The sequence below is a fragment of the Pan troglodytes genome, chromosome 5 (genome assembly GCF_028858775.2).
Source record: "Pan troglodytes isolate AG18354 chromosome 5, NHGRI_mPanTro3-v2.0_pri, whole genome shotgun sequence".
NCBI classification, from domain to species: Eukaryota; Metazoa; Chordata; class Mammalia; order Primates; family Hominidae; genus Pan; species Pan troglodytes.
The window spans coordinates 125,228,095-125,244,019 of NC_072403.2; the positions used below are offsets into that span (position 1 = coordinate 125,228,095).

At 37.0% G+C, this 15,925-nt stretch overlaps 1 long non-coding RNA gene across 1 annotated transcript in view; it reads left to right on the forward strand.

Moving 5' to 3' along the window:
* The window catches only part of LOC134810351 (uncharacterized), a 92,745-nt gene extending 78,253 nt beyond the window's left edge, over positions 1–14,492 (forward strand). The window contains exon 4 of the long non-coding RNA XR_010158144.1: positions 14,052–14,492. This is a non-coding gene — a long non-coding RNA (uncharacterized LOC134810351). The remainder of the gene's footprint in view (positions 1–14,051) is intronic.
* Positions 14,493–15,925: the final 1,433 nt, after the last annotated feature.

Consider the following 15,925-nt stretch of genomic DNA (forward strand, 5'->3'; position numbering starts at 1 on the left):
TATATATCTATTTTCACTTGATCATTATAGCCACCTCCTAAGGTGGATTAAATTACTTATGTTCACTTGGCAGATGGGGGAAACAGTGTTGCAGTGTCACGCAGTATCCTAGAGCAAGTCAATAGTACTGCTCAGTCTAGGATTTGAGTCTCTTAAGCCCCAGGCCAAGTTCTTTCTGTCTTTGACAGTATGTGAATGACTATTGAGCTCAGATAACCAGTAAATTCCTGTTTTTTACATTATAGTACTAGGACATCCAAAAGGAGAGCATCAAGATGCTGTATCTCGGGCAAAGTTAAGGAGGCTGAAGCCCAGAGAAGGCTGTTGGATTTGGCAACTGACAAACTTTCAGAAAGGTTTCATCAGGGCTGTGGTTCTCATAAGTCAGTAGCTTTATTGGGAACTTATGAACCTGGTGAATTCTGGGCCTAATCTTCAGAAATTATGATTCAGGTAGTGTACATGGCTTCAGAATCTCCAATTTAATAGATACCCCAGATAATTCAGAAGCAAGTTCAGAATTGAAAGCACAGAGTGGAGGATTTGGAGAGGTCAAGGTGGCTAGAATTCCCAGGATAGAGGGCCAGAAAGGAGAGAGAGTTCTGAAGACATAGAGTTTTCCTTAAGTCTTCAGCTAAAACCTGTCAGCACATGATTGTGAGCAAATGACTGCAGTCTTAGGGAAAAAAACGCTGAAGCAATTGGAACAATTTCTGGAGATTACCCAAGACCAGAAGTAGTTCATGTCACACTTGCCAGAGTGAAATATTTTTGTAATACAAAGGGCACTAATAGAGTACTCAGAAACGTATTGCCTCACTAATGAAGCCAAATTAGCCCTAACTCAAAGAGCGGTCATGTACATCTAACAAAGCAAAAAACCAAGCCTTGGAAGGATCAAAATCTTTCCGAGTAATTTAACTACATCCTAAAGCAGAACTCAAGGATATTTAAAGAAATATTCCTTATTCACAAAATACTGTAATGAGAAAAATTAACTAGTAGAAACAGATCCAGAAATTACACGTGATAAAATTAGTAGATAAGGACATAAAAACAGTTATAATTATAGTCCATATACTCAAAAAGGTAGAGGAAAGCATGAACATGTTAAAAGAGATGTGGAAGTATTAAAAAGACAAATAGGACATCTAGAGCTAAAAACAATATCTAAAGAATGAGATTAACAATGGGTTAAACACTAGAAAAAAATATTAGTGAATTTAAAGTCCTAGCAATGTAAATGATCAAAAAGTAAAATATAGAGAGAAAAGAGAGTAAAAAAAATATGAATACACCATCAGCAAACTGCAACCCAACTTTGAGCATGTATGTGGTTTGTAGTCCCTGGGTTGAAAAAAGAGGAAAGAAATATAATTGAAGAATTATGAATAAAAAATTTCTAAATTAAATGAAAATGATCCAAAAAGCTCAATGAACTCAAAAACAAAGAACTTGAAGACATTTACATGGAAGGCCTAACATAAATTAAATTGCCTATAGACGGTAATAAAGAGAAAAATTTTTAATGCAGCCAGAGGAAAAAAGACATATTACTTGCCAATATATAAATATAAGGATGGCATTAGAGCTCTCATTAGAAATAATACAAATTAGAAAATAGTGGGGCAGCATCTTTAAAGTACTGTAGTAAAAATAATGAGAAGGATAAGGCCTTCCCTATCTTTGTGTCAGAGCCCAGAATAAATGTCCAGAAAATAGTCTGAATATAATAGTTCTTGATAAATAAGTGAATATGTAGGCCTTTTTTTCTCCAATCAATGGTTAGTTTAAGGGGTAGAGTTGTGTTTTTACAAATACAACAATCAAAATTCAGAATAAAATTGTAAATGTGAATACCATGTATCACTGTACACTTCTGCAATGGTATTTTGATATATGAGAAATCTTTAAAAACCATTAAATTTATTATCTATAGGGAGAAAAGTAGAAATGATGGATTAAAGCAAGAAAAAATAACATTTTTTAAGTTATTCTCCTAAACAAAGGGTGGTTAATATCAAGTGAAAGTCCCCATATACACTCTGGCATTCAGCTAAATCCAGTCATGCTCTACCTAGAGCTGGATGCATTTTCTTTCATTTTCTCCCTTCTCTTCATTTTCCTCGCTGGATCTATCCTCTCATAAAAGTCACCAGAAAGCAGATGAATATCCATAGAAGCAAATTCCCAGAGGGTTCTAAGGTCCCGATAGCTGTTGTTAACCTCGCTCAGAGTGCAGATGGCTGGGGGCAAACTCTCACATGAAACCCAAGGCCCAGCAGTAGAGTTCAAGCTCTTATGAATAAATCATGCTCCTCCACTCAATATTCTGGCCTTGGGTGCTGGGTAGCATTTGTCATTCACCTGAGTCCAAACATGTCATTACAGAATTGAAGAAATTTTTGATTATATATTCTTTATGAACCACCTACATACAACACTTGGGACTTCTTGGGCACAGGCACATCTGTGCAAAGAATTCTAAACTTGCTCTTGATATAATGGCCTTGACAGTGACAGAGTCTCCCACCTGCCCCTCAATGAAAGGATGCATTTGACTCAATAATAATTAGCATCCATTATGGGAGAGCTCTTTTTGAGGACTGAGTATGGTCCTCCCAGGCTGCAGGTGCAGAATTATCCCCGTGACCTTTTGCTCCAGGATCAGTCATCGAGGAAAGGAGCGGGAGCCGTCAGGAGGGAATCACAGGCTGTTTATCTTCTCTAAGAATCATTGTCTGGCCTCTGCTATTCATGTCAGCGGCAGCATTTTCCTCTCGGGAAACCTACAGGAGAGGCTGAGATGCCTCATCTGTGTGCTTGCTTGCTGGAGCCTTGCGAAGAGGCACCTGGTTTTATTTTCTGTGTATCTTTATGCTCATTCTCAAAGAAAGAAAATCTACTTTATTACAAGGAACAAAAACATAATAGAAAGAACACAGGTGGCTGACTGCTGACTGACAGGCAAGCACATAAGGAATAAGATGCCAGACAAGGCCTCTGTGTTTCCAAATGGCAGCTTCTGGCTGCCAGCGTAAGTGTGGAGCCTGCTGTGTTTGGAGGAACGCTAACCAAAAGTAGCCAAAACCCTGACCCTTCTTCACTCACAAGCTTCAAATAATGCAGGTATTACAAGATGCTACATGGAAACTTGTCTTTTCTCTCATTTGCTTTGGGTTTTTGCTTCATGTCACAGGAACAGAAAGAAAAAAATCAAAAGGCAGCTGTGAACAGCTTGTTTTCTGAAGAACTGTTTTGAGAATTCTATAGATTGAATGCTTTTCTGGCTCTTTGCCATTCTTGGTGATAAACAGAACTCCTGTTTAAGCACTTCTCAGTTCCCGCTGATCCGTCATGGTGCTTTACAAATCATTTTTTAGCGTCGATTACAATGATCTGTGTCCTTCCTTCCTCCCCAGCCCCAGAAGCTCCTCAGGAGAGAGTCTGCATCTGACTCATGTTTGCTTTGCCCGCCACCCTTCCTGGTGTTCCTGAGAGTGGGTGGCAGCTGGGGGAGGAAAGACCCCAGGGGCCAGGAGAACTGGGACCAGTCAATTGGAGCATTTAAGCTTCAGATTTCTATCATGAAAACTGGAGCCATAAGATCAACCCATTTACTGTAGGTCTTTATTTGAAAATCATTTTCTCCATGAACTTCACCATCAAATTTCAACACCCCTAATATTTTATATTGCCCTCCCCTACTTTAGATTTTTTTCTTTTGTACTTATCACAGTCTGAAATACTATTTAGTTTGCTCAGTTTTCTTGTACATTGTCCATTCACTCCATTATATGATGGCAGGGACTTCTGCCTATTCTGTTTCCTACTTTATTCAGAGTGGTTAAACAGTGCCTGGTATGTAGTAGGCTCTTGATAAATATCTGCTTAGCTAATTAATTAAAGAACAGAAGCATGTAAATTCTTTGCATATTGTCGTTGCTTAAAAATTGTTTGCTTAAAAGTGACTTGGCCGAATGAATAAACCAAATTAAATTCAACAAAAATGTTCATGTATATGTGGAAGTTCTTTGATAAGTTACATGTTTAGTAACATTATGTCTGCTAGAGTTTTCGTACCTATATGTTTAAAAAGAAGTATTATTGGCCAGGTGTGGTGGCTCACGCCTGTAATCCCAGCACTTTTGGAGGCTTAGGCAGGCAGATCACGAGTTCAGGAGGTCGAGACCAACCCAGCTAACACAGTGAAACCCCATCTCTACTAAAAATACAAAAAAAATTTATCCAGGCATGGTGGCACGTGCCTGTAGTCCCAGCTACTATGGAGGCTGAGACAGGAGAATTGCTTGAACTGGGGAGGCAGAGTTTGTAGTCAGCCAAGATCGCACCACTGCCCTCCAGCCTGGGCAACAGAGCGAGAATCCGTCTCAAAAAAAAAAAAAAAAAGAAAAAGAAAAAGAAGTATTATTAACTTTTCTTTTCCTACTTCAGAAATTCTCAATGTGGCATCTATATCACTAATGGCATTAGCTGAAAGGAAAACAAAGACTCAAATTAATGTGCAAATTATAAATCTTGCTTATTGATTTGGTTGCAAACAGCCATAGTAAATACAGAGGTGAATACAAGAATTGAGCAAGTGTTTAAACACAATTTGATTGTCCATGGGTTCACAGCTTCCAATAACATTTAGGTTGGATTATTTTGAACTCTCAGCTTTGACCTGTTTTAATTGCATTTACTGTTTTTAGAGTAATACTTCATATTACCAAGCCTGAAATATATTGTTGAAGCAATTGTGGCAAAGTTCTTTATGATTTCAAACACCTGTGGTAGGTGGAGAAATGCCCCCCTCAACCCCCTGCAAAGACATCCATCTTCTAATTCTTGAAATTAGATTACAAGAATTCACAATTCTTGAAATTGTGAATGTCACCTTACATGGAAAAAAGGGAGTTTGTGGATATGATTAAGGATTTTGAGATGGGAGGATTATCCTGGATTATCCTGGATTTTCCAGGTAGGCTCAGTCTAATCACATGAAAAGTGAAGACCTTTCCTTGTTCTGATCAGAGGGAAATGCAACAATGAAAGAGTGGTGATATGGTTTGGCTGTGTCCCTACCCAAATCTCACCTTGAATTGTAATAATCCCCACATGTCAAGGGTGGGGCTAGGTGGAGAAAATTGAATCATGGGGGCAGTTTCCCCCATACTGTTCTCATGATGGTGAATAAGTCTCACGAAATCTGATGGTTTTATAAATGAGAGTTCTCCTGCACAAGCTCTCTTGACTGCCTCCATTTAAAATGTGACTTTGCTCTTCATTTGCCTTCTGCCATGATTGTGAGGCCTACCCAGCCATGCTGAACTGTGAATCCATTAAACCTCTTTCCTTTATAAATTACCCAGTTTTGGGTATGCTTTATTAGCAGTGTGAGAACAGACTAATACAAGTGGTCAGAGAGATTTGAAGGTGGAAGAAGGGAAAGGGGGCCTCAAGAAGCTACAAAAGACAGGGAAATGGCTCTCCCTCCAGGTTCCAGAAGGAAGCACAGCCCTGCTGGCACCTTGATATTAGCTCAATAAGACCAATATCACATTTCTGACCTACAGAACTGTAAGATAACAAATTTTTGTTGTTTCATGGCACTCAGTTTGTCGTTGTTTGTTACAGCAGCAATAGAAAAACTAATATTCTACCTGTTCTGATCTCACTTCCCACTATGTCCCTCTCTGCATTTTATTCTAATAGCTATATTTGTCCGCCAAAAACATGGAACATTGAATCAAGACAGAGACTTCCATACCTTTACTCTTACTGTTCCCTCCACTGGCACCATGTCCCCACCTTTAAAGCGATCACCCATTATTCACAGTCCAGATTGAATCATCTCTGGGTCCCAAGTCAAATATAATCACTCCTTTTTCATTTCTTTTTCGTTGAGTTCTTGCACACTTAAGTAGCATTTTTTTTTACTTTGTCTTGCAGTATGTTTACTTTGGTCTCCTCCACCATGGTTCCCAAAGGACAGAGCCCTGTGCTTTTCATCTTTGTATCCTTTACAGCACCTAGCTTAGAATCATACATGCAACGCCCATTTGATATATTTTTGCTAATTAAATGACTGCAGAATGGCAGATTGTCTGTTTATTTTCCTAATCTGTGGAAAGAGTTGTAGGAAACGGTATTGCTCAGTTGTGCTCTGAGTTTGGTAGAGAAACAGTCTTGGATGCACATTAAAGAATGGATAGTAAATATCTATTACCAGGTGTCAGGAAGTTAATTCATGTGAGATCTCATAAGTGGGTGGAAATGCGTATAGAAAACAGCCTGAATGACTCGGAACCACTAAATAAAAACACTATATAATGTAATCAAAGACAAAAAAACTGAATAAGTAATAAAACAGGTGGTTGTGTGACACAACTCAAAGAGAAAGGGGCTATTCCCTAAGAATAAAAATTAAAGGACAAAGTTTCAAGAGGTTTGCTTAAAATGAGAATGATCAAAAAAATACACTATAAAGAAAAACATATCCAAGAAGAAAGGATGAGAACACAGCTCAGTCATAAAAATGGCAAGCATCTTAATTCCTCTCCATGCTCAGAAAACTCACTGGCAAATAGAACATTTAACCTATTTTTTCTTTCATTCGACAAATATTATTTCTGTACCAAATATCTGTAATATATTTTGATAATTTCTGGGGATATGGAATTAAATGAATATACTTCTTGCTATAAAGTTGCTCACAACATAGTAAGGGCAGAAGGTGGTTTATATGGAGTAGGTTTGAAAATGGAAAAGGGAATCCACAGTTATAATTCAGTGGAATAAGTGCCAGAGTATTTCTATTACTCTTTCCTATGTACATTAGTTAGGATTTTTTTGGCTATAAAAAACCTAACTCAAAATAGATTATGGAAAGTGGAAATGTATTGACCTCTATAACTAACAAGCTCATGGGTGGAGCTAAATTCATTCATAGCTGGATTTGGGGCTCAAGTAATATCAAAAGAGCCAGATCTTTTCATCTCTGGGATCTTCTGTCTTTCATTGGTTGGTCTTGTTTTCAGGTTCCAGATGGAGGCAAGATGAATTCAGTTTTTCTCTGTTTTATTTCCAGTGTAACTGAAAGTTTACTCTTCGTGAACTTCCAATAAAATGTTATTACTTTTCATTAGTTCTGATTGGGCCATTTGCTCATCTTTAACAAATTGCCATGGTGAGGGGAATGCGATGCTCTAATTGACCAAACATAGCCATGTTTGGACTCTGATTCAGGGGAGCAACCAACTCTGCTTAGAGCACCGCGACTGGGAAAGAGGGAAAAGATGGTACCCAGATGAAATTCAAGGTACAGTTACAGCCAGAAGGGGAAAAAACTGCTGAGAGGCATAATAAAAGATGAATGTCCACTACACGATTGAAACAGAGACAAAGAATAACTGAGGGAAGTAGGAAATACAATGTCAAGAAAAATTTTATTGATAAAATAATTACTGAGCTGAATTTTGGAGGACAAGGAAGAGTAAGCTAGATGAATGTGCTCCTGTCCTTACCCCAGAGGTGAAAGGTAGGTGCAAACCACCAGGTGAGGTCACCAAGATTAAAGTCATTTGGTTCTGTTTCAATATGGGTTTTCCTTTAACTGCGGATCAAAGACTGTCAGCATCTATATTATGGAAGATAATTATTTTAAAATACAACTTTATCAGGCCTCACTTCATACCACCTAAATTTTGGATCCTTGGGGCTGGGGCCTAGAATCTGTACTTTAACAAAACTAAATTAGCCTAGAAGGTTTTTATATGTATTAAAGTTTAAGAACCACAGTTCTATATCTAAATAATTTATCCAATTTCTTAGGAGACCTTGGGTACAGTATTCATCCATCCAATGAACATATATTTGTCTAGCACCTTATACATGCCAGGCAGTCTTCCAGGCACTGGGAATATGTCAGTGAAATACAGTTACTGTTAAAAGGACATTTCTACATTATCTGTGAGGTCCAGTGCAAAACAAAAATGTGAGGACCTCTTGTTCAGATACTAAGAATTGTAAGACAGAGACAGAAGAGCATTAAACCAAGTGTGACTTCACAGGTCCCATGGCCATGAAACTGGCCCTGCCTGCCAGTATAACATCTATAATCCAGTTGAGCTAAAGACCCTCAGAAACAAGAAGACTGTAAGCTCTTAAAATAAAAAACTTGGAGGTTATCAAAAACACACCCCTTCCTTATTATTTTTTTGGCTCTGTTCCTCTTATCAAAGTAGATATTATCAAAATTAACTCTGACTCTTATTTCCTCGAGTTACTGATGTTTTGAAGAGCAAAAGTGTCTTTGAATTTGGCATAGATCAATAGGATTAGTCTTTCCACTTTATCGTACCAGTGGTTCTCAAAATCTGATCCTCGTAACAGCAACATTAGCAACACCTGAGAACTTCTTAGACCTGCTCCGGTCCTACTGAATCAGAAACTCTAGCGGTGGGGCCCAGCAATCTGTGTTTTAACATGCCCCCAGATGATTCCAATGCATGATAAGGCTTTAGAAGCACTGTATCACACATACAACATCTGGGGCAGAGAAGTGAGGCATTTTGGTGTATATTTCCATTAAAAACAAATTGTACTTATAATTGACTTATTATTTATTTGTTAGTAGAATCAAGAAGGTGTGTCCATTTAAGTAATTAGAAAGAAATATACCTAAAACAAAGTGATTTAGAAAGGTGAAAAACAAAAGAATAGACAAACTTTGACAACTGAGAACTAAAGATGCAAGGATTAAAATCTTAATAGTAGAATGTAAGCCAAAAAAGAATGAACAAGGTAAATAATGGCACTTTATAATGCTGAAGAGTATAATTTAAGGTGGAGATATGACATTCCACCAAGTAATATATCATCAATATTCATGAAACAAATTACGGGAAAAAATAGAGAATAGATTTTTAAAAACTAATAGAAGAGGTCTTTAGTTCACCTGCTTTTAAGTCTCTAGCAATCACCTTAACAAAATATAAGAATATTTATAGAAAATCTAAATTGCATAATTGAAGTAGTTTATCTTATTGATAAAATTCAAACACCATCCTGAAAATGGAGAATGTTTTTTTAAGAGTCCATGAAACAATTACAAAATGAATAAAAATCAGAACATATGAAAACATCAATAATTTATAAGAGGATAAATAGTATAGACAATATTCCTCAATTACAATGCACACAAAAAGACACAAATAACAAAAACTGAAAACCAAAAGGCCCTTTCACCTGGACATTGAAAAAATTTTTCTCAGAAAAAATATAAACCAAAATCTCAGTATTTTTAGGAAACATGATAAGTAAAACACTACATAGCAGAACTATGGGAAACAATAAAGAAACACTCAAAGGGAAACTTGTGGACCTAGATATTACCTCAAAAAAAGAGAAATAACTAAAACAAAGTCAAGCCAATAGAACAGAATAGAGAGCCCAGGAATAAGGCTGCCATCTACAACCATCTCATCTTTGACAAAGCTGACAAAAACAAGCAATGGGGAAAAGACTCCCTATTCAATAAATGGTGCTGGGATAACTGGCTAGTCATATGCAGATGATTGAAGCTGGACCCCTTCCTTATACCATATACAAAAATAAATTCAAGATGGATTAAAGACTTAAATGTAAAACCCAAAACTATAAAAACTCTGGAAGACAACCTAGGTAATACTATCCTGGACATAGGCATGGGCAAAGATTTCATGAAAAAGACCCCAAAAGCAATCGTAAGAAAAGCAAAAATTAACAAGTGGGATTTTAACTCATAATTAAACTTATGAGCTTCTGCATCTGCACAGCAAAAGAAACTATCAACATAGTAAACAGACAACCTACAGAATGGGAAAAAAAGTATCTCAAACTATGCATCTGACAAAGGTCTAATATCCAGCATCTATGAAGAACTTAAACAAATTTACAAGAGAAAAGAAAACAACCCCATTAAAAAGTGGGCAAAGGACATGAACAGACGCTTCTTAAAAGAAGACATACATGTGGCCAAGCATATGAAAAAAGCTCAGTATCACTGATCATTACAGAAATGCAAATCAAAACCACGAGATATCATCTCATACCAATCCCAATGGCTACTATAAAAAGTCAAAAGTAACAGATGCTAGCGAGGTTGCAGAGAAAAGGGAAAACTTATACACTGTTGGTGGGAGTGTAAATTAGTTTAACCATTGTGGAAAGCAGTATGGCAATTCTTTTTTTTTTTTTTTTTGCTAGATTTTTTTTTTTCTTCTTCTTCTTTTTTTATTATACTTTAAGTTTTAGGGTACATGTGCACATTGTGCTGGTTAGTTACATATGTATACATGTGCCATGCTGGTGCGCTGCACCCACTAACTCGTCATCTAGCATTAGGTATATCTCCCAATGCTATCCCTCCCTCCTCCCCCAACCCCACCCCAGTCCCCAGAGTGTGATATTCCCCTTCCTGTGTCCATGTGATCTCATTGTTCAATTCCCACCTATGAGTGAGAATATGCGGTGTTTGGTTTTTTGTTCTTGCGATAGTTTACTGAGAATGATGATTTCCAATAAGAGTTAAAAGCAGAACTACCATTCTACCCAGCAATCCCAGTACTGGGTATACACCCCCAGAGGAATATAAAGGATTCTATCATAAAGATGCATACATGCTAATGTTCATTGCAGCACTAGTCACAATAGCAAAGACACGGAATCAACCTAAATGCCCATCAATGATAGACTGGATAAAGAAAATGTGGTACATATCCACCATGGAATGTTATGCAGCCATAAAAAAGAACAAGATCATGTCTTTTGCAGGAACATGGATGGAGCTGGAGGCTATCATCCTTAGCAAACTACCATAGGAAAAGAAAACCAAACACCATATATTCTCACCTATAAGTGGGAGCTAAGTGAGGAGAACTTATAAACACAAAGGAAACAACAAACACTGGGATCTACTTGAGGGTGGGCTTCGTACTTGGGTGATGAAATAATATGTACAACACTCTCCTGTGACACATTGTTTACCTATGTAACAAACCTTCACATGTATCCCCACACCTAAAATAAAAATTAAAAAATAAAATAATAAAAAGTCAAGAAAAATTCAATCTATAAAGGTTGAAAAAAATGAAAAGAAAGCAGAGAAGGGACTAAGTTATGAAAGATAAAGGAAGCAACAAAAAAACAGAAAATATAAAAATCATGGAACTAACAAGTAAATCTCAAGCAGGCTTATTGGAAAATCAACCAAAAATGGAGGAAAACAACAAAAACTCCCAGATAACTTAAGTCATTTTGAAAAATTCTATTTTTGTAAATACCCTAAATATTTTTAAAATACTCATTACTATGATACATCAAGTAAGTGTGTGTTTATTTACAACCCACTCTGGCAATTTCTTGTTGTTAAGTTCCCTTCTCCTGCCCTTCCCCACTTACATCATAGAGCACCTTGCAAAAGGCTTTGTACATTTGAAAGATAGTATCAATAGTAGTGATATCAATTGTAATGATTGCTAAAAGTTATAAAGTACCTGCTATTTTTAACATTTAAATTTTGAAGGTGTAAACTTGATTTAATCTTCAAAACAATCTTCTTATGAGTTAAGTGACAGAAGAATGGGAAGATAAGGACATTAATAGAAGTGGAGGAACTTCCACCCCAGAGCCTGTGCCCTTCATCCCCCTCCCCCTTTCTCTCCACCTCTTGGAAGCACTCAATCAACACTTGTTGAATGACTAAATAAATAAATAAGTATTTGCATTTCAAGGGAACAAAATTGAGATGGTGTCACTTAACAGGGCTCACAGTCCTGAGGAGCCATAAAAATACAAACAATTATTAAGATGCTACCTTTCCTTCAGTTGGAGATCTTCTGTTTGAAAATAAACTGACTTAAGAGCAAAGGGGATATGGATTCACATTATCTGAAAAGCTCCAGGGGATACATTAGTCATGGCTAGATCCAAGGTCACAAAGGATATAATCCTGACTTGATCTCTCTCACTGTCCTCCCCGCATCACCACCACCACATGCCGTCAGTAGTTCACATTCTCTTTCTTTCCATGTCTCAACTCTGCTTTTCTCTAGGTTGAGTTCATTCTCAGTCTTACTTAACTGTACCTAAGGATCACAAGCCACTTTCTAAAATCTAACTTTTCTTTCCTCTCTTCACTGTTTGGAAGTGAATTCGACTTTCTTGTGACTTCATTTTACATTTTATCTTTCTATTTCAGTGCCACGTGTTTGCAGAGGGAGAATAACATGTCAGTGAATTTCTACAGAGCAGTACCAGGGAAGGACAATAAAACAACAGCAAAACCTTAAGTTCCATATAAGAAACAGAATATTAAGAGTAATGCAATTTTCATTTTGTTTTGTTTTGAGGTGGAGTCTTGCTCTGTCACCCAGGCTGGAGTGCAGTGCTGCAATCTCAGCTCACTACAACTTCTGCCCCCCCAGGTTCAAGCAATTCTACTGGTTTAGTCTCCCAAATAGCTGGGATTATAGGTGCCCACCACCATGTCCAGCTAATTTTTGTATTTTTAGTAGAGACGGGGTTTCGCCATGTTGGCTAGGCTGGTCTTGAACTCCTGACCTCAGATGATCCACCTGCCTCAGCCTCCCAAAGTGCTAGGATTACAGGTGTGAGCCACCGCACCCGGCCACAAATGTTTACTAAAAAGGGAAGAAGAGGTCATTTTAAAAGCAAAGCACGTTTTTCTTAAGCAAACTTGCCAAAATCATAACTTTTAAATGTCACACCAGCAGTTTCACCTTTTCACCTCATCTGATTAGGGTACTAAAAAAGAAAATTGCAGCAAGCTAGCTGTCATCAAAAGGTAAATGGAGACTTTGGATGGTATGAGTTTGGGCTGCCAGGTCAAAAGTTCCTCTCTTTGTGTTGTTATTTGTTTTGCTCGCTATGCCAAATTAATTTGAAATTTAAAATTAATTTAAAATCAAGTGAGCAAATATTTAGGTATAAAGACCTGATTGTGAAAATGGAATACTTCCACCACTGAGACTGAGATTTATGGTGAATTTTCTCTTCCAAGATGAAACCTTCATTTTCCCAAACATACTTATCAGAAATTCATTTGGATGGTCTGTTTTCTTTTTCTTGTAGACGCCTGAATACTACATTATAGTGTCTCTTTCCCATTCATAGAACAGGGAATAGAACCTGAGATAAAAATACAAAGTCAGTTACAAGAAACCAAAACTGTGTTCAAGGAAGAATACTGAGTGTGACCAACTCATTGTGGTTTATCTAGAATTTTCCTGGTTTTAGCTTTGAAAGTACTGAGTTCCAGGAACCCTCTTAGTTCCTGGAAAATCATTCTCTATCTTTTAACTGTACTTGGTGTGAGATTTGAGACAAAAATCAGAAATGGATCACATAAACCCTGTATTAATATTTGATGATGTTTTAGCTACTCTGGAGGAGTGGCTGTTTAAAACCACACATTAATTTATAATGCCAAATTTTACACTGGGCCTTGGGAATTCTAAAAAGACAATGTCCAAGAGCCCATTAAAATGAGTAAATGTTAGATACTCTCATACAATGTATTTTTAATATTTTATTATATTTTAAAATATAATATTTTTAATATTTTTACATAAAGATTAATTTAATCTTTATGTAAAAGAAATTTACACAAAATACACAAAGAAGACAGTTAAGCTTTAGTAAATGGCATGGTTTATTGACTGATATATAAAAATACCATGACAAATTTCTCTAATGTTCTTTTATAGTTCTCTGATTTTAATGCTAAGGAGCAAACATAATGAAAAATCTGACAGCCTTCTTTTTAGAGAACGCTCTGCAAGCGAAGCAGCTCAACGATGCTGACTATTCTCTGTCAACTTTATTTCAAATTGTATTGTCTAAATCTTGCCATTAGGAAAAAGAATAGATATATTCTTAATGAGTCACGCTTCATTTCTTCTGCTGTGTTTGGCAGAGAGAAATCTACTTTGACTAGAGAGTAAAGTAAGAGTGGATGGAATAAAAGAAAGCTTTGTATCCTACAGGAACACAGAAGAGACCGTCCCTGGCACCAATTGTCCATGTGCTTCCTGACATTTCCCAGTCTCCCTTGCAGTTAGATGCGCAGTTAGCTGAAGCTCAATGATAAGAATGTGAATGGGAGTCTGATCTGAAGCAGCTAAGAACAGATGCAAATTCTCCACTGACGCCTTGGCTGGAAGTGAAGAACTCTGAAATGGAGTCATTGGAAAACTGAAGCAGCTGGATTCCTGAGACATCACTGGAGAACCACCAAACCACTAATACCTGACCTGCATCAGATTATGATGTGAGCAAGTAGAAAATCTTGTTCACTCAGTGTTGTTATATTAAGCTACTGAGATTCTGGGGTTTGTGTTTCTGACCTAGGAAATTGCTTTCTGGAAATTATAAAATCTAAGATTTTCCATTTAAGCCCCTCTAAACTTTCTACTTTGAAAGATATATTAGAAAAAATATATATTATATATATTATATACACACATATATACTTTGACTTTGACTCTGTATTACCAAGTAACAGGTAAGCATTCCATAGCATTATCAACTCTAGAATAGGTACTATAATGAACCACAAGTCAACCAAATGAGGAAATGGACTTACAGTGTTCAAAGGACAAGAGCATGAGACTGACAAAGATTCTCTGCTTGGCCAAACTCCTGAACCTTTCCTAGGCTCATCTATGTACTTCTTTGTAAAATTCAGTATGAGCAAAGAACCCTGTCAGTTTTGAAAGAATCCTTCCCCCAACCTCAATATCTGATCATCCTCAGTGTTTAATCAGCCTTCTTATCCTCTGTCATCCTCCAGGTGATGTCTATTCACCTTGACTTGTCTTCAACAAGAATCCTGTTAGTTTAGTTTAACCGGAATTATTCTTACCCCTGATGTTTCCTCTTTGTAATTTTCCATCACTAACCCCTACCCTACTCCTTGGCTATAAATTCCTACTTTGCCCAAGCTGTAATCAGATTCTAGTCCAATCTCTCTCCCCAACTGCAAAATCCCATTGCAGTGGTCTCGATATCTACCATGAAAGTCCTGAATGAAATCTGCCTTACTATGCTAAAAAAAGAAATAAAAGCATCATCAGCTCTTTTTGTTCTTAATAAAATTCTTAGTGGGAGAACTGTGTGTTCAGAATGTTGCAACTGGATCACCCAGTTTGTGGTACGAGGACATTACAAATATTTTCCTTGCATGAGACAACTAGTCTAAACGGCCACTTGTTTTTTCCCTTTCCCCCTCAGCTCCTCTTATCCTCTTCTCTAGCCTTCATTTTTCTATTCAACATTATAGACTGTCATGTTGCATTCAAATGGATATGTTGATTATTTACTCAAATGAATATAGTGGTAGTAAAACAGGCATAGAAGCAGCAGAGCCTTAGTAAAATGTTTTCCTTTGACTATAATCCTGTCCTGGACTGTTCACACAATAAGTCACTGCAGCTGTGGTGTTAAGTACAGATTCACACAATGTGGAGTCAAGCCTGTGCTCCACTACTTACTAGCTCTGTGACCTTAGAAGAGTTACTGAACTACTTTAAATCCTAGTTTTTAATCTGTAAAATAAAAACAATCAGATCTACCTCTAAGCTATTTTAAGAGATATAAACAAGATAATGCTTGTGGAAGTGTGTCCAGCAATACCTGGCACGCAGTGAGTGCTAAGTAAATATGTGTTGAATGTTCATGAATTCATACAAAGAGAAACTATAAAACAATCAAAGTATGCACATTATTTATAAGAGCTATGCACAGTGGTGTGCTGGTAAATATGAACAATTTGCTCTCCTGGGGTGGAGGACAATTTCAAGCAACAAGGGAAAGCCATTAAATATGGAGTTGCATATCATTATATGGTTTTTCCACCCAA